Genomic DNA, 18,114 nt, shown 5'->3' with positions numbered 1-18,114 from the left:
CTTCGTGCAGAATGAAGTGTGCTTCTTTGGGTGGGGATACATTTCCCACAGTTCTCCATGTTTTGTTTCATCTTTCTACTCTGTGTTGTTTATCTCTTTTTCCTTTGCTCTCTCCAAAGATATCAGTCAAAGAAGCCAAGAAAAATGTTATCTTTTCTCCAGAGTTGGATATTTCAGACATGGGTAGGTGGCTCTGTTAGGCAGGAGTGTCAGAGCTGGTTGTAGGAAAACCAGGCAGCATATACGTGATCCCACACACAGAAGCAGCCTCTGTCTCACTCCTCCACTCCCAGCAAGGTACTATGCTCCAAGGGGCTGAAGAGAGAAGGCAGATTATGTGTCTGCCAAGGCTTTTTACTGGTCGCTGTTGATCTTTTTCTGAGTGTCAATTCAGCATAATTTAGACCAGGATCATTTGTTTGGAGGGATGGAAAACAAACTGAAACTAGCTCAAGTGAAGGCTCACTGGAAGGCTTACTGGAAAACTTGCTGGAAGGACATGAGGAGATGTTCTGGAATCCATTTGCAGAAAGCATGCTCGGGTATCCTGGGAAGTCTCCCTTTTTCACACTGTCTCCCTCACTGAAATCAGGATCGCCGTCTATTTCCTGGGGCTCTGGCATCATGCTCTCTTACTGACTGTAGTGTTGTGTTAGCTACACAACTGCTTAAGTTTAATTTTTTTAAAAAATGGCTCATGCCTGTAATCCCAGCATTTTGGGAGGCTGAGGCAGGCAGATCACGAGGCCAGGAGATCAACACCATCCTGACTAACATGGTGAAACTCCGCTTCTACTAAAAATACAAAAAATTAGCTGGGTATGGTCTCAGGCACCTGTAGTCCCAGCCACTCAGGAGGCTGAAGCAGAATTGCTTGAACCCAGGAGGTGGAGGTTGCAGTGAGCCGAGACTGCGCCACTACACTCCAGCCTGGGTGACAGAGCAAGACTCTCTCAAAAAAAAAAAGTGTTTCATTTAGCCAGGATGATGCAAGTTGTTTCAAGGAAGACTATAAAATGCTTGCAATAAAAGTGATGTTTGTTCATATTCATTAGGAAAAAATGAAATAAATGTATGCTGCATAACTTTTTTCATGCCAAGCACAGGAGTGGAGATTGTCAAATCAAGACTGGATCATCAAGTACAAAATGATTGGGTGCCAAAATTCCAAGGAGGTTGGGAGTCACTATTGTTGAGGGTGGTCAAAGAATTTGTTCCCCCACAAGGCATGTGGCTTTGGGCCAGCACACCTCATAATTCATTCTCTTCTACTTCCCACATCCTTCTTATAACGTCTGAATTCAACAGGGGCATATGGAGCATGAGCTTTTTCTATTTACCCTTTTAACATCTAGACAGATATTTCTGAGCTACGCGGCAATGTGTCAGGGTTGAGTTTGCTGCTCTGGTTCTTATCCTTTTCTTTTGAGACAGGGTCTCGCTTTGTCGCCCAGGCTGGAATGCAGTGGTGCAATCTCAGCTCACTGCAGCCTCTGCCTCTCAAGTTCAAGTGATTCTCATGCCTTAGCCTCCTAAGTAGCTCCGAATACAGGCACCCACCATCATGCCTAGCTAATTTTTGTATTTTTAATAGCAATAAAGTTTCAACATGTTGCCCAGGCTGGTCTCTAACTCCTAGCCTCAAGTGATGCCCTCGCTTTGGCCTCCCAAATTGCTGGGATTACAGGTGTGAGCCACCATACCTGGTCTCTGGTTCCTATCCTTTTGAAAGTTTTAAAGTCTTCTCTTCAGTCATGAATCCAATATTTGATGAAATATTTGACTAGATGTCAGAGTCTAGAACATCAACCCAGATAGTAAACCATTGGGTCGTAAATAGCTACATGAAGGTGTTAAATCTAAACAGATTCAGAGTGAGAGATTAAGATCAAGGAACTGGAAGGCGTATCTGAATTTATTATAAAAAGAAAAGAGAGTGTTTGTGTGGATGGAGAATGAAAGAAGAACGTGCGGTCTTGGTTCTCTGTTGATGCAGGTTGACCACTGCTATTGCCGTCACTCTGGTCCTGTTGTCTACTCATACTACTGTTGTGACTTCCAGAAGGTGGGACTTGATGAATCACGCACACTTCCAGAGTGTTTGGTCAGGGTGACCCTGGGTGCTGCAAGGATGGACAGTGCTGCTGGCAAGAGATGACTCTGGTCAGATTAGATAAAGACCATTTAGGGACATGGAGATATGAAAGCAATTTTGTTCTTTCCTAGAAGATGATGCAATAGATGACAATAAGCATTTGGGTGAATCCCTCCAGCCAGGCTTGAAAGCAGCTGGTGTCACCTCGAGGGTGGGTGGATGGAAAAAGTTAGTCCTATTATTCCAGGGCCCTACATCCAGAGCCTTTCTGTTTTAAGGCAAGAGTGGGACTAACATTCCCAGTTCATTTGCAAATGACTCAAGAGAATGGGTCAGGAGAAAGGAAGATACCACTTTTATTTATTTTTATTTTTATTTATTTATTTTTTTTAAAGACGGGGTTTCACCATGATGGCCAGGCTGGTCTTGAACTCCTCACCTCGGGTGATCCATCCACCTCAGCCTCCCAAAGTGCTAGGATTACAGGCGTGAGCCACCGTGCCCGGCGGAAGATACCACTTTTAATCCCCCCTGGAGGAGTCCCTAATGTCCCATTAGTGTATCAACTGTTTGGTCTAATTCAGGTATGAAGTACAGTGTTTTTCTTTTTCTTTTAAAAAAACATAAAATTGGCTGATTGATTAATAAATTGCTGGGCATTGGGGAACTAAACATGAAAATTATATGACTTTGTTGAGCGTGGTGGCTCATGCCTGTAATCCCAGCACTTTGGGAGGCTGAGGTGGGCGGATCACGAGGTCAAGAGTTCAAGATCAGCCTGACCAATATGGTGAAACCCTGTCTCTACTAAAAATACAAAAAATTTAGCCGGCATGGTGGCATGCGCCTGTAGTTCCAGCTACTTGGGAGGCTGAGACAGAAGAATTGCTTGAACCCAGGAGGTGAAGGTTGCAGTGAGCCAAGATTGCCCCACTGCACTCCAGCCTGGGTGATAGAACGAGACTCTGTCTCAAAAAGAAAAAAGAAATTTATGTGACTTTAACCCTTAAGAAGCTCAGAATTTAATGGGGAAGATGGATATATATGATATATAATAAGGGCAACAGTAAATCTAGCACAAGATATAAGGAACCTCTCAGACTTTGTATTGGACGAAATGCTTCTGGGATGTCCTTTACACCTGGAGGCAAATATGGGCCCAATGCCACCTTCAGCTATTCTAAAGGATACCTGTCAAAAGATCACAGATTATCTCATATCTGGAGCCATGCCTGCTGTCTGAAATTTCCCAGTGGCTACCAAGCTATCAGTCTGGTCCCCACAGACACATTAATTATTATCCATCCCACCTTGCTACCTGTGGATTGGACACCTGACAGATAATGTCAGGAATAGTATAGCATGTGTTGTACCCAAATGATCTTTCAGACAGCTTCGTTCCCAGTTTGGCCTTTGTGGGGGAACCAGCACCTTCACTTCCTGATTACTATTACACTCCTTCCTACAGCCCTGTCCACCACAGCCAGCTGGTTCAAGAGCTCAAAAGGCAAGAAGTCAGCAACAGAGAGATATGAAGCATGAGAAATAGGCAGTAAACACTCAGCAGATCATAATCACGGACAGTTTAGCAGCACATGAAAATAGATGGTCCTTGCCCTGAGGGACTGCAGTTATCCTGGATAAACAGACTGTCTCTCACTTTTAGTAGTTCTTTCTGTGCTAGTATTTGGGGAATATATTTTTTTGCTACATGCAAAATGGTAAAAGACATTCTATTAAGAAGATGAAAACAGAAGTGCTTCCATTTTAGACAAAGCTTTTGAAGGTTCAAGAATCATCCATTTATTGACAAAATTGTTTCTGTGGCTTAAAAATAAAACACAAACAAATACTACAGGTATTTTTGCCTTCTCATTCTACTTAAAATCACATTTCCAAAGATTTTCTTCTCTACCTAAAAACAGGAATTGAGAAATATTCAAAGGAGATCCTAGACAAAAGTAACATTTCAGCAATCAAAGATAAATTCTGCTTTTAGAGGCAAATGCTAGGTTCTAGCATCTCTCTGAACACCATGTAGCACTAAGAAACTGCAATCACCAGCTGAGACTTTGATCAAATTATGGGTAACATATAAGGTGCTTATTCTAGTCAGGCACACTTCCAAGAACTTTATATCTACTAATTCATTTATTCTTGTAGGATATAAAGGATCAGCAGACCCTTCAGGTTCTGGTATGCTCTGAGATGAGTTAACCCAGAAATTGTCATGGAAAGACAGATTCAGCAAAAAGGGAACAGCCAACATTCTATGTAGATGTCCCTGTGGCTTAGTGCTAGACATTGGGCATTTGTGCCCTCAGGGGAAAAATGATGAGGTCAGAGCAGACTGGGATAGATCAGGTCTGGTGCTTTTGTTGTAGATCCTGGAACCAAAAATGATCTTATGGAAATCCAGGCAGACAGTTCAGCTGAGGCATTCATCCATAGGGACTGGCCAGAAAGGCACAGTTTGGGTTGAAAGTGTGGGCACATGAGATCAAAGCAAGAGGGCTTGAAAATTGAGCAGATGCCGGAGCCTGGAGAGAAGCCTCAGCCCCTGGGACAAAGTGGCAGGTGCTTTATCCAGGGTGCTAGTGTCTGGAGCAAAGCTTTGGGAGGATCCTGTGAAGGGCATGGTGTCTCCAGCACTATTTGGGTGCACCCTCCCATAGCTTAGTGTTCCAGGAAAGGGATGGGAAAATTACAAGAACAATAGCAGGGAGAAGTTATGCCAAATTTCATCCTAACAAAAAATGTGGTTATAAACAAGGGTAAGAAGAGGTTTTCATCTCCTGCTTTAATCCTGGAAAGCTCTGCTAGACTGTGATTCAGTCTCTCCTTTTCTATCAGTTCTGGGGTTGTAATTCTTAATAGAACCTCAACTAATTGCGTCCTTATTCTTGTGATTACTAGAAATTTTCAGTTGTTTAAACCCTATTTGGCTTTTTCTAATGAGTACTAATGCCAAGCTTTTATCACTAAGCTAATAGATTTGCCAATGAAATGGTGATGCCAAGAAATTCATTGCGAGTTACTACCTGTAACCCATGTGTAGGGTGTTTGGTGTCTTGTGCTGTTCTTTAGTTTCTAATTCCTTATGTAGACCTAAGTGTGACTTTTATTTTTCTGTTAAGGGCCAGATAGTAGATATTTCAGGTACTTTGGGTAACACTCCACTCTGCCATCATAATGAGAAGTAGTCCTAGACAAAAAAACTAATAGGAGTGGCTGTGTGCAATAAAATTTTATTCACAAAACAAGCAACAGTAGGAGCCATCTCACCCAGACAATTTTTTCTATTTTTTAGTAGAGACGGGGTTTCACCATGTTGCCAAGGCTGGTCTCCAACTTCTGGGCTCAAGCAATCTGCCCGCCTCGACCTCCTTAAGTCCTGGGATTACAGGTGTAAGCCACTGCACCGGTCCAGCTTTTTTTTCTTAATGGTTGTTTCCTAAAGAATGAGGAAAACGAGGAACCATTTGCTTGCATGGAGCTGTAAGTTGCTGCCCTTCCTCTCATAACTTACCTTTGCAACTTTGGAAGCCAAAATCCTGAAACCAAACTTCCTTCCTACTTTTAAGATACAGAGAGGGCTCGAATGTCCTATTCCAGGCTTCCTTGAAAGAGGAACTTGCTACATTTCCCGTCCCATCTAGTGAAGTTCTTTGTCTACAGCAGGCCTCTGGTGAGAATTCAGTTATTTCTCCCAATGGACTCTCTTCTTTTTTCTTTCACTTCATGGGCAACAGTGACCAACTCAAAAGCCTTAGTGATTTTACTTTTTTTGGTGTGACATGCACATAAAGAGTTAATAGATTTAAAGACAAGGCAAATACCATTTCTTTTAAAACCTGAAAAAACATTAAAAAAAAAAAAAACTTAAATGCAAACTACTGGAAGATCATTATCCCAGCCACAATCAAGTCCAAAGGTTAAATATGTTTGCCTTCCTTATCTAAGGAATGAAGATGGTACAGACCAATGGGAAAAACCTGATCAACTCTAAATACTCTTTAGCAATTAGCAAATTTGCCACCTGCTATTGGTGGAATAGTGTCTCCCAGAGAGATATGTTGAAATCCTAACCCTTGATACCTGTAAATATCACCTTATTTGGAATTCGGATCTTTGCAGATGGAATCAAGTTAAAATGAGGTCATTAGGGTGGGTCCAAATCCAGTGTGACCAGTGTTCTTGTATTAGGTTGGCACAAAAGTCATTGTGGTTTTTGCCATTACTTTCGGTTACTTACTAACTACTTTCATTACTGGAATAATAATAATAATTATTATTATCATTATTTTGAGACAGAGTTTTCCTCTTGTTGCCCAGGCTGGAGTGCAGTTGCATGATCTTAGCTCACTGCAACATCCACCTCCCAGGTTCAAGTGATTCTCCTGGCTCAGCCTCCTGAGTAGCTGTAACTACAGACTCACGCCACCACACCCAGCTACATTTTTTTTTTTTGGTTGAGATGGAGTTTCACCACATTGGCCAGGCTGGTCTCGAACTTCTGATCTCAGGTAATCTGCCCGTTTCAGCCTTCCATAGTGTTGGGATTACAGGCGTGAGCCACCACAATTACTTTTATACCAACCTAATAAAAAAGGAGAAATTTGAACAAAGATAAATACACAGAAGAGAACGCCATGTGAAGACACAGAGACAAATAAGAAGATGGCCATGTGTCAACAGAGGCAGAGATTGGAGTGCTGCGTCTCTAAGCTAAGGATCACCAAAGATGGCTGGTAACTGGTGGAAGCTAGGATAGAGGCAGGGAACCAACTCTCCCTTACAGCTCTCCAGAAGAGACCAAACTTGCTAGCACGTTGATACCGGACTGCTAGCCCTCAGAACTGTGAAGGAATAAATTTCTGTTGTTTTAAGCCACCTAGTTTATGGTAACTTTTTATGGCAGCCCTAACGTACTTCCCAAGGGCTGTTAAAATAACTTAAAGACATTCTGTAGCATGTTCCCCTCAGGCCATTTTTATGAAACATCCTGCTCCTTACTATTTGGATACCTCATTAATGAAACAAACTTAATAATTCTGACTGTCATCAGGAATCCATACCATGCACAGGCTACCCTTTGGTTTCACTTTGATTTATCTTTTATTTGGATAATCTAGGAGTTTTAAAGTCAAATGGAGAATGACCGTTTTAATTCTTTTCCTCTTCTAGTTATGTGAATTCAGAGCCAATGCCTGGGGCAGTCTGGCAACTGGTAACATGACTGAAAAACCTGATACATCAGCTATTGTTCTACTGGACTAGCTTCTTTGGGTACTATGAGCTCATGAAATACAACAAAGCACTGTTCTGTCTAAACTCTTCTGAATATGTGGCTCATGTTCATGGAACTCCTATTGTCTTAGTCTGTGCCTGCCAAAGGGTCAATTCTCTGACATCTGTGTTTTCTTTTTGAGCATTCTCCCCTAATTTGATCTATACTTGACAACATGGGTGTAAAGAGGACCATGTACCTGGTGTAGCAGAAGCACACACAGGCATTGCTAAAGGCTATTCTTCAATGTTGAACTCTTCCAGTGGACCCACTGTAGAGTCAAAGGCAGGGAACTTCACAGGCAGAAGAATTATAACAGCTTGAGTGATTCCTATGCACCAAACACTCCTTTGGGTGCTTGCTAAAGGATAACTCCTTTCATTTTGGCAACAACTCTATGAGGCAGATACTATAGGTATCCTCACTTTAGATCTAAGGAACTCCAGTTACCGTGATAAGTAAAACTTGCCAAGATCACAAGACAGGTGAGGGCCAAGGTATGAGCCCCGCTGCTCTGGCTGCAAAATCTTGTCTTTAATAATTACTGTGTTGGCTTTTAACCTGGGAAATAAACTCTCATATGTTGTAATGTTTTCCTCACCAAAATTGGTAGTTTTTTTTTAATGTCCTTTACAGCAAATGCAAAATTTGGATCTATGTATTTGCCCAAGGTGGCAGGATGATCCTGGCAGGAAAGGCACTGAATTGAACAGCCTCTGGATCCCAGCTCTAGGGGATTCATGATGTGATTGTGATATAGATGTTTATATATCATGATCATTGAGCATTGTGATGTCAGAGCCTTAATCCTTTAATATTGCTTTAATTACAGACTCTTAAGCACCAAGTATGGTTAAAATACGTTGCTTACTTACTATTTGATCAGCACTGTTCTATGTTCTTTAATATAAATTATTGCCTTTAATTTTCATCTTATCTCCATTTTTTGGATGTGAAGCTGAGACCTAAAGAAATTAAATGGTAGGCCAGGCTCGCAGAGCTCATAACGGCAGAGCTGAGATGTACTTTTATGCAGGAGGTAAGAGGGGTTGTGCAACCAATGCCTGATCTCAGAGAGCTGGCTACCAAGTATAGGAAGAAAAAGCTGCACAGGAATAAAATTTGACAGCTAATATTTATCGTATATTTCTATGTGTCATCAAGTGTACTTTACATGATTGTATTTTTAATTTTTAAACATTTTATAAAAATGATAAAAATTACTTATTGATTGTATATATTTCAAAAACATGATGTTTTGAATTATGTGTACATTGTGGAATGACTAAATTGAGCTAATTAACATATGTATTACCTCCATGTATTTATCATTTTTTTTAGATAAGAACACATTATCTACTCTCCGTGACTTTCAAGTATAAATAATACATTGTTATTATCTGTAGTCACCATGCTGTACAATAGATTTCTTTAATGTATCCCTTCTGTCTAAACTGAAGTTTTGGATGGCCGACATCTCCTCAAATCCCTCCACCAACCAAGTACCACCAAGTCCCCAAGCCCCTGGTAGCCACCATTCTACCCTCTGCTTCTATGAGTTCAACTTTTTTTTTTTTTTAGATTCCACTTACAAGTGAGATGATGTGGTATTTGTCTTCTGTGCCTGGCTTATTTCAGTGAACATAACATCTTCCAGGTTCATTCATGCTGTTGCAACAGGATTTCCTTCTTTTTGAAGGCTGACAGGTATTCAATTGGGTACACATACCACATTTTCTTTATCCATTCATTGATTGGCACTTAGGTTGAGTCCAGGTCTTGGCTGTTGAATAGTGCCACCGTGAACATGGGAGTGCAGATATCCTTTCCATGTACTGATTTCATTTCCTATGGATATATACCCAGAAGAGGGATTGCTGGATCATATGGTAACTCTATTCTAATTTTTTGAGGAAACCCCATCCTGCTTTCCATAATGCTGTACAAATTTACATTTCCACCAACAGTGTGCAAGCGTTCCTTTTTCTTTGGATCCTTGGCAATAATTTCCATTCATCTTTTCGATAATAGTCATTCTAGCGAGTATGAGTCGGTATTTCATTGTGATTTGAATTTGCATTTCTCTGATGATTAGTAATGTTGAGCATTTTTTAATATACCTGTTGGCCACATGTATGTCGTATTTTGAGAAATGTCTATTCAGGTCCTTTGCCCATTTTAAAAATGGATTATCTGTATTATTGCTTTTGAGTTGGTTGAGTTCCTTATATACTTCGGATATTAACCCCTTATCAGATGTAGGTTTGCAAATATTTTCTCCCATTCTGTAGGTTGTCTCTTTACAACATTTGTTTGCAGAAGCTTTCCTTTGCTGTGCAGAAGCTTTTTAGTTTGATGTAATCCTGTTTGTCTATTTTTGTTTTTGCTGCCTGTTATTAATCTTTTTTAATAACCTTGTAATTAGCAGGTATTGTTAACATTATCACTACAGCATCCTTCTTACAGACAATGGATCAGAAGTGGAGAGGTTATTAGTAAGTAGTAGCACTGAGATTTGGATGCACACAGACTGCCTTGCGGGCCTGGGCTCTTACCCAGCAATCTAACTGAATGATTTCAAGCGAGGGAGACATTTCTGGAGGCTGGGATTAGTGGTGAATGGCATTTGAGCTGAGCTTAGGGATGGGAGGAATTTCTGCAGGTAGAGATGGGGAATCTCATTTTGCACCCAGAATGGCTAGAGCAGAAGAACAGAAAGCTCCCACAGTGTGCAGACCATTGAGAGAAAGTTGGGAGACTGGGGCACAAGGAGGAGAGGTGTTCAGTCAGGTAGTCCTCTCTTCTTTTACACTTGGAGGCATGATTGTTTTCCCCAGTTGAATACCAAAAAGGATGAACTTTACTGTTGAACATCTGTGATTGGAATAAATATATCTTTATCTGTTCTGGGCAGCTTTCAAAATAATTTATTAGAAATCACCACTCTCATTTCTACCTGGACTCGGTGTACTATGTGTATAAAGGAATAGTCTGAAGACAGGCGCTGGAGCTCAAATCCTGATTCAGCCATGCTACGATGGGCTTCTTACTTCATCCTCTTCATTCTCCTGCAAGCCTGGAGTAATAATGCATGCCCCAGCTTATTCTTCAAAGACATTAGGAAGCCGAAGAGGGGACAAATGTGCAGAGCTTCAGAAGAAATGTGCTATGGGACTCTAAGGAATCACATAGTTTTATTACTCTGATTAATTCGCTATTTTAATGCACAGTAGTAATTAATATTGGCCACAGGCAACTCAGGATAGAAATGTCATGACCTAGATGAACGTGTAGAATGCCCTAGTGTTTCTAAGTGTTTTCACCTATATTATCTAATTTAATATTTACAGTTGTCCTATGAAATAAGCAGGGTGGTTATGATTCATTGTTATTTTTACAGATGTGGAAACTGAGGCCCAAACCATTGGTTTAGCAGATATTGGATCTGGGTACAAAAATTCCAGTCTTCCAAGTCCCAGTTTAAACTGCTTTTCAAAGACCACAGAAGAAGAAATTAGGTCACAGCACTTGCTAAATTTTTGGCAAAATTTGAGAGGCAAGGGTATAGACTTTATTATAATGCTTTCTGAACACAGTACACAATCTGCAATAATCCCGAATTTCTAAATCTCTTAAAAAAAAAAATCAGCTCAGAATTTTCCCTTTGCTTTAACCCCTCCAGAGAGAATCTTTCTGCAGCAATCCCATGAGGCTCTGTGCATATCCCTGTAATTACAGGTATTACATCATAGAACAATAATTTGTTTACATGTGTGTTTCCCCAGCCTCTCCTTCACTTCCTTCTACCCTAGAGACAGTGAGAAAAGGTCTATTCATCTTTGGAACTCTAGCACCTCACAGGTTGCCAGACAATAAAAACTCAAGAAATTATCTATCTATCCATTTATCCTCCTGTACATCCACAGCCACAGAAGTTTGCCTACATTCTCTCTACTTAAAAGTCATTTTGTTTCTTTTAAGTTGAACTCTTGTTATTTAATTGATGCTACATTTGTTGTTTTTGAGGCTTGATATTATTATCATTTCTAAGGTAGTGTTTTTAAAATCTATTAATACAATTATAGAATAGTTTTCCATATATATGATATATATATTTATTTCACTGAATAAAGCAGAACCACTTAAACAACAAAGAATATACTAAACACAATAATAAAGGTTAAAAATAAATTATAAAATAAGAAACAAAATGTCAACTCTCTTAAATTAATGTATACATTTAAATCTAGCCTAGTAAAAATATTACAAGTTTAGTTGACAGTATTGTTAAGATTTTTTAAAATGTATAAATGTGTATTTTTTTAAAAACAATCAAATGTATTAAAGAAAATGTTAATTTATCTTATTGATTTCTTATTGAATATAGAAATGGTCTTGATTCTTTCAAATTCTTTCAAATGGTCTACACCTGTTCATGCCAAAGTTCAATGATGGTTTAAATAATGATGGACCTTCTATTTCACTGAAGATACAATTTGGTTTTTATTTTCTTGAGGCAGGGTTTCATGGGTTGCCCAGGCTGGAGTGCAGTTGTGCAATCAGGACTCACTGCAGCCTCAACTTCCTAGGCTGAGATGACTCTTCCACCTCAGCCTCCTGAGTAGCTGGGACTACACGCACATACCACCATGCCCGGCTAATTTTTTGTAGAGACAGGGTTTTGCTATGTTGCTCAGGCTAGTCTTGAACTCCTGGGCTCAAGTGATCATCCATCTCAGCCTCCCAAAGTGCTGGGATTATAGGCATAAGTCACTGTGCCTGGCTAAAAATACAATATTTATGTAATCTAATTCTGTAGGGTCCACTGAAATAGAAGTAACGTTTTTATAAAAATAATATTTAAACCATTATTTTTAAAAATGCTATCTTAAAAATTCTAATTTTATCAAACCTCGATAAGAGCAAATGTAGCATCAATTAATAGCAGCCTAACTAAAAGGAGATAAAACAACTTTTAAGGAGAAAGAACGCAGGCAAATCTGTGGCCGTGCATATGCAAATTTCATTGTTTTGCAAATGGAATCAAGCCTGCATGTGACTCTAAATTTCCGAGTACCATTGAACAGCAGGGACATTAGTGTTCTACTGCTGCTAGACAAATCACCACAGTTTAGTGCGTTATAGCAACACATTTATTATCTCATAGTTCTGTAGGTCAGAAGTCTGGGTTGGCTCGACTGTTTTCTCTGCTTCAGGTTTCACAAGGCTATAATCTGTGTTGACAGCATAGGTTACAGGGAGAGTTACTCAAATTGTGGGCACAATCCAGTTTCTCGCAGCTGTAGGACTCAGGTCTCCATTTCCTTGCTGGCTGTCACCTGGGAACTTCTACCAGCTCCGAGAGGCCTCTTTTTAGCTTTGTATCTGGGCAACTATATCTCAGGGCCAGTGACTGCACATCAAATCCATCTCACACTTGAAAACGCTTGGATTTCCTCTTCTGCTGCACGTCTGACTTTAGCTGGAGAAACATCTCTGCTTTTAAGGGCTCAAGTGATTAGACTGAGCCCATCTGGTTAATCCAGGATAATCTCTGCACCTCAAAATCCATAACCTTAATTACATAAAGTCCCTCTTGCCATGTAGAATAACATATGCACAGGACCCAGAGATTAGGGCATGGACATGTGGGAAAGGGGTGGCATTAACTGGCCTACTACAGTGCTACTTGGGAAACCTGGATTTAAACTCTGCTTGAGCTAATTTTCATCTTTCTCCTTTCTTAGCTCCTTGAGCTTCTTTCTTCTTAGTCTAGAGAGCTGCTACACACTTTCTTATTTTTCTCATGGGAAATAATTAAGCTTTGATAGAAGGAAGTTGTTCCTTGCAATTCTTTCTTCAAGTCTTTTTTCATCTTCCTGTAGGAGTTGTGTTTTCCATTTATTTGGTGATGTATTCCTATGTTTCAAAAAGTTCATTCTCTATTTCTAACAGGTAAACTATCTCCTAAATGGATTTTCTGCCAAGTTTCATGACATTTTCTTTCCTTTTTTTTTTTTGTTTTTCTTTTTGGCAACAGAATCTCATTCTGTCACCCAGGCTGGAGTTCAATGGTGCAATCTCAGCTCACCGCAGCTTCCACCTCCTGGGTTCAAGTGATTCTCCTGCCTCAGCCTTCTGAGTAGGTGGGATTATGGGTATGCTTCATCATGCCTGGCTAATTTTTGTATTTTGAGTAGAGACAGGGTTTCATCATGTTGGCCAGGCTGGTCTCGAACTCCTGACCTCAAGTGATCCACCCGCCTCAACCTCCCAAAGTGCTGGGATTACAGGTGTGAGCCACCGTGCCCGGCCCAGATGAGGTGTTTGAATCTCACCTTTAAGCTCTGAATTTTCAGACTACATGTTCTGTTTGGTAACTTTTCATTTGATCTGTAGGCTCTTCATTTTATTTTCTTTATATAATTTTAAAATAACTTTCTTTTTCTCCTTCAAGCTTCTTAGAGGAAACATTTCTCTTAGTAGCATCAATGAGTCTCTTCACACTGACTCCTGGTTGATAGTCCACGTGATTTCCATTTTCTGATTCACTCTCTTTGTCTCATGCCAAGTTGCTGTCATCCATGTACTCTCCTAAACAGAGCAGGCACATTTATTGTTTTCAGCACAGTTTCAGTCAGAGATTTTAACTGGCTCCCTTTATTATTTACAGCCAGTTTCATTCGTGTGTTTTAGGTTCTTTAGCATTTTATTATTGTTCTTTGATTCTCGAACTCTTTCTTTTCATCTCAGGGCTTCTTGGGAATGTCATTTTAGGCATTCCTGGAGGTGAGTGAGCATTTTCATCCAAATCACCCATTATTTTCCATGTAAAATTGTTCTACATTCTTCTGAGAAGCCTTTAAGGTATTTGTGGAGTCAGTCACTTGGGATTGGAGTGATTTTGCTGTCTCTTCCAGTGACTATGTCTTTCCTTTTAAGTGCATCATCCTCGTTTATGAAATAAAAGTGTATTAGTCTCGGTTTTCTATGTCATGAAGGTCTACTGTCTCCTCAAAAGAAGAGACGGACTTACTTAGATTCTTGTCAAGTGCTGCCTAACACAGTGCTTGTAACATCAGAGGATTGGCATCCACTGGGAGTAACCTGAGGGCTTCTTAGTCTGGTATAATCAAGTCTATGTTCTCCCCGACTCGCCCATATTCTTTGACCCAGGCAGAAAATCATTTGGCCAGCTCTTTTCCCCTCCTTAAAGTATGTCGGCTCTTCATTTATCAAAACAGTCACAGGCTGGGCATGGTGGCATATGTCTATACTTCCAGCTACTTGGGAGGATCACTTGAGCCCAGAGGTCAAGGACACAGTCAGCAGGGATAGCACTACTGCACTTGAGCCGGGGGACAGAGAGAGACCCTGATTCAAACAAACAAACAAACAAACAAACAAACCAGTCATAACAGCAGATACTAGAATTTCTGGGAAGTCTAAAAAGATTTGAATGCTCTCTCTGGCATTCAGACACCAGCAGAGCACTCCACAGATCCTCAGGACTGCTGATTTTTGAGGCAGTCAGCAGGCCCTCTGTAGTTTTAATGGGTACTGTAGCTCTGCCCTCGGTTGCCTGTATTCTGTGAGCCATAGCCAACCGCTCTGAACCTTGCTGAGTGTTCTGTCTTTCACCCAAACATGTGACTAGGCACAAGACATCAGTGGGGCTGGGAGAGGGGGAGGCCAGGCTCTATAAAGTAGTATTCTGTAACTTTGCTCCATCCACTGCGCAAATGGAAAGAGATAATGTTTGTACAGTGCATTAGGGAAAAATGGAAAAGGCTGTCCACAGCCAGAGGAACCAGCCTATGAGCTCTGTTCACTCTAGGCCCTACTTGGCCCTACATCAAACCTGGGAGAGATCAAAGCAGTGCTGTGTAATACCAGTTCTCTGCATACGCGCATGTCAGGGAGTGACAGTGGCACATGCTGCAGCAGAGGACCCATATGCTTACATCTCTGGGCAAGGTCATTCTTCTCTTGATTCAAAGTTTCCTTCTGGATCCTGAAACCCTGATCTGCCTACAAAAATCACAGGGCACTCCTTCCCCCTAAGATTCCCTCTTTCTTTTGTATTTAGTCAGTGCTGGCAGGCAGGGGCAGAGGACTGGATGGCTTCATCAAAGGCACTCATTTATCGAGTGGGAATTTAATTGTAAGAATTCAGGGAAAATCAATGGAGATTGGCAGTGCCTTAACGTTTCATGGATTTTCAGTGGAGCTAGTTTGTCCCTGTTCAAAACAAGCAGTCCTGCATGGGGAGGCTGTCCTTCATAGTAACTCTTTCCACTTGTCCATTTGTGGCCCTGCCATCTTCAGCAGGCTTCTGAAGCTGTCCCAGGATCAGTCTCCAGTCAGTATACCTCGCCATCTTCAGAAGTGTGGCTCTGTGGAGTGCCTCCAAAGCAGGAGTTGGTCCTTCTTTTGGCTGAATTTGCCACCCCTTATTTCTTTCAACAATATCTCACTCTCCTTGATATGGTTTGTCTATGTCCCCACCCAAATCTCATCTTGAATTGTAGTTTCCATAATCCCCACGGGAAGGACCTGGTGGGAGGTAATTGAATCATGGGGGTAGTTCTCGTGGTAAGTGAGTGAGTTCTCACAAGATCTGATGGTTTTATAAGGAGCTATTCCCCCTTTTGCTTGGCACTTCATGTTGCTGCCTCCATATGAAGAAGGATGTATTTGCTTCCCCTTCTGCCATGATTGTAAGTTTCCTGAGGCCTCCCCAGCCATGCTGAACTGTGATTCAATTAAACATCTTTCCTTTATAAACTGCTCAGTCCCTGTTATGTCTTTATTAGCAGTGTGAGAATGGACTCATACACTCCAAGTGTCTCTGAAAGACTCAGGCCCAGAGATTCACTGTCCCTCCCCAAGGACTCTGCATTGAGTGCCTTGTCCCCAGTATCTTTACCTATGAGGGAAATGAAACACCTTTGATGGAGACTGGGCTGGGGCTCTGAAGGGTACCAGGGTTTGGGCTGCAAGTTCTGCTTCCAGGACTCCCTGTTTGTTTCTCATTTTTGAGTCAGAAAAAGGTCCCTGGGAATCTGTGCTTAGGCTCTACCTTCTTGGGTTTCTCCGTTTCTGAAGACATGGCTGCCCATGAGAAGTATTTAAAGGAATGAACATTACCTATTAACTCGTTTAGCTCTCATATGAGATAAGGTGATGTAATCATAATGGCTCTTAATTTCAGAATGTAAGCATAAGGCTATATATTTAACATACACACAAACAGTATATGTATACACACACACTTAAATGATGTATGTGTATATGTGTGTACTTAGTAAGCAGTGAATAAACACGAGCTAAATGATGAAGCTAGTCCTAACCTGTTTTTGAAGAAATGGCAATTACAGAGAGGATGATGTAATTTTAAAAAATTTAATGGGGACATAGCTATATAGATATCAATCTTTTGAGTGTTTTTTTTTTTTTAAAGAAATAGGAAGTGTTGGTTGCATAACTCCTTTCACCTGTAATGTGTCTTAGCAATTTAATTTTTGGCTTGCAGCTGGTTTGGAAAAGTCCTAGCTGTCATGGTTGTATACTTCAGTGTGCTTCCTTCTAGTGATAAGTGGGATTAGGGAAAGTGTTTTGCATGCAGTAGATGCTTAATAAGTATTTGTTGATTAAATAAGTGAGTAATATTGGAATAGAGATCAGCACGCAGTAGGTCATGATGGTTTTATTATTTCATTCACTCATTCACTTATTTACTTCACACAAAAAATTTGATCTCCTACCATACACCAGGCATGACTCTAGACACTGGAGGTACATCAGTGAATGAGACAGAATTTTTGCCTTTAAAGATTACATTCTTTTTTTTTGAGATGGCGTTTCACTCGTTACCCAGGCTGAGTGCAATGGCATGATCTCGGCTCACCGCAACCTCCGCCTCCTGGGTTCAAGCAATTCTCCTGCCTCGGTCTCCAGCGTAGCTGGGACTACCGGCACATGCCACCATGCTCAGCTAATTTTTGTATTTTTAGTAGAGACGGGGTTTCACCATGTTGACCAGGATGGCTTCGATCTGTTGACCTCGTGATCCACCCACTTCAGCCTCCCAAAGTGCTGGGATTATAGGTGTGAGCCACTGGGTCCGGCCAAGGATTACATTTTAAAAGGGGCAGCAGGACATAAATCAACAGGAAGATATCCAGAAATGGGAAGTTATGATGGGACGTAAGCCCAGTGAGATTTGAACCAGAGAGGAAAGGCCACTGGGCTGGAGTTGGAGCTGTTGAGAGTTACAGCCTAGGCCAGAAGCACAGCGCTGAAGCCTGAAGAAGGCAGAAAAAAAATATCTCAACCACTTGCTTCTGCCTTCTGACCTCCTTCTGATGCCTCTTATTGGATGAATAAAATGTGTGGCCAAAGAGCCGGAGTCTGGATGATGTAGGCCCTAGGGGAGAGCTTCTCAGAGCACAGAGCAGGGCAGAGAAAGACAGAATATGATTGGGGCATGAGGCTGGGAAATAAAAGGAGAATAACTTGAATCTCTTGTGGAGTCAATCTGAAAATTTTTACCACTTCTAAGCTCCTTGGGGGCAAGTACTGAGTTGGATTTACCTCTCTCCCCTACAAAACCTAGGGAGCACAGAGCTTGGCAAAAAGTAAATGCTTGTTAATTTAGTTGCACTTTGTAGGATCGGCTCTGCTTGACTAAATGAATGTGCTTCTGGCATCAGAGTCACCTCCTGAA

General features: G+C 41.0%; 1 long non-coding RNA gene across 1 annotated transcript; it reads left to right on the top strand.

Moving 5' to 3' along the window:
* The first annotated feature begins 230 nt into the window (after positions 1 to 230).
* Positions 231 to 3,950, top strand: LOC105709595 (uncharacterized). The gene is made up of 3 exons (XR_001105554.2): positions 231 to 297; positions 426 to 542; positions 3,564 to 3,950. It is a non-coding gene; the product is annotated as an uncharacterized LOC105709595 (long non-coding RNA).
* Positions 3,951 to 18,114: the final 14,164 nt, after the last annotated feature.

The sequence above is a fragment of the Aotus nancymaae genome, unplaced genomic scaffold (genome assembly GCF_030222135.1).
Source record: "Aotus nancymaae isolate 86718 unplaced genomic scaffold, 86718_ANA_hifiasm-v0.15.2.pri h1tg000040l, whole genome shotgun sequence".
NCBI lineage: Eukaryota > Metazoa > Chordata > Mammalia > Primates > Aotidae > Aotus > Aotus nancymaae.
The sequence above is the reverse complement of the archived record's forward strand: the minus strand, read 5'-3'. Positions and strand labels throughout refer to the sequence as shown.